Source organism: Prosopis cineraria, unplaced genomic scaffold, assembly GCF_029017545.1.
Source record: "Prosopis cineraria cultivar Desert tree isolate PC_DT_omini unplaced genomic scaffold, ASM2901754v1 PC86, whole genome shotgun sequence".
NCBI lineage: Eukaryota > Viridiplantae > Streptophyta > Magnoliopsida > Fabales > Fabaceae > Prosopis > Prosopis cineraria.
This window is the reverse complement of record NW_026555413.1, coordinates 1-880: the sequence shown is the minus strand read 5'-3', so window position 1 is coordinate 880 and position 880 is coordinate 1. Positions and strand designations below refer to the sequence as shown.

The 880-nt window shown below is 31.7% G+C and overlaps 1 non-coding gene across 1 annotated transcript; it reads left to right on the top strand.

Annotated features, from left to right (window-relative positions):
* The first annotated feature begins 272 nt into the window (after positions 1-272).
* TRNAF-GAA (transfer RNA phenylalanine (anticodon GAA)) lies at positions 273-345 on the top strand. Its single transcript has one exon. It is a non-coding gene; the product is annotated as a tRNA-Phe (tRNA).
* The last annotated feature ends 535 nt before the right edge of the window (positions 346-880 follow it).

Below are 880 nucleotides of genomic sequence, written 5' to 3'. Positions count from 1 at the left end.
TCAGTTTATTTTCTGATAAAGAAAAATCCAATGTTTGAGTTGGTTCATTTTACAGGAGAAAAAAAAAGATTCTTTTTTCATTAAATTTCCATTAAGCATGAGATTCATTTGCAGGAGCTCTAAAATAAATAATGAAAAAGAGAATTTGTAAGATAGTCATAAGCAGATAATTTCTCTGAGCTAATTACGGGGCTGGCCTGAGAAGATGGGTAACATGAAAAATGACAACATACAAATAAATAATTTAGAATGTCAGAATTACACAACAACGTGCGGGGATAGCTCAGTTGGGAGAGCGTCAGACTGAAGATCTGAAGGTCGCGTGTTCGATCCACGCTCACCGCATTTATTATTTATTTATTTGCTATGCAATTGGGGCTGACCTTTTGGGCTCCCTTACAAGGGCTTTTTGCCATTATGGATTTGGGCTGTATATTTGTCCTCATTAGCTGAAGGCCCATTTGAGGGATGCCGCGATATCATCAAGGACTATTTATTATCCAAATAGTACTTTATGCATCAATGGAAAATTCTTTATCCAAATAATCTTTTTTTTTTGGGCCAAGACTCTAAAGTCTCATATGATCAATGAAGAGTTGGCCCAAAAAAAAAAAGATCAATCAAGAGTCAAGACAGTGACATACTATGGTCACTTTATGTACTGTTTCAAGTGTGCTCCCATTTATCCCACGTATCCAACAGAAAAAAGAAAGGAAAGTGAAACACATTTTTATTTTGAAAGAATTACAATCAGATCTTATATAAAAAAATAATTATTATAAAATTTATTAACAATTAAACTAACTGTATTAATAACTGATTTCTTATCCAATATAATTTATTTCAGTTATTAATAAATTCTATAATAATTAATTTTTTT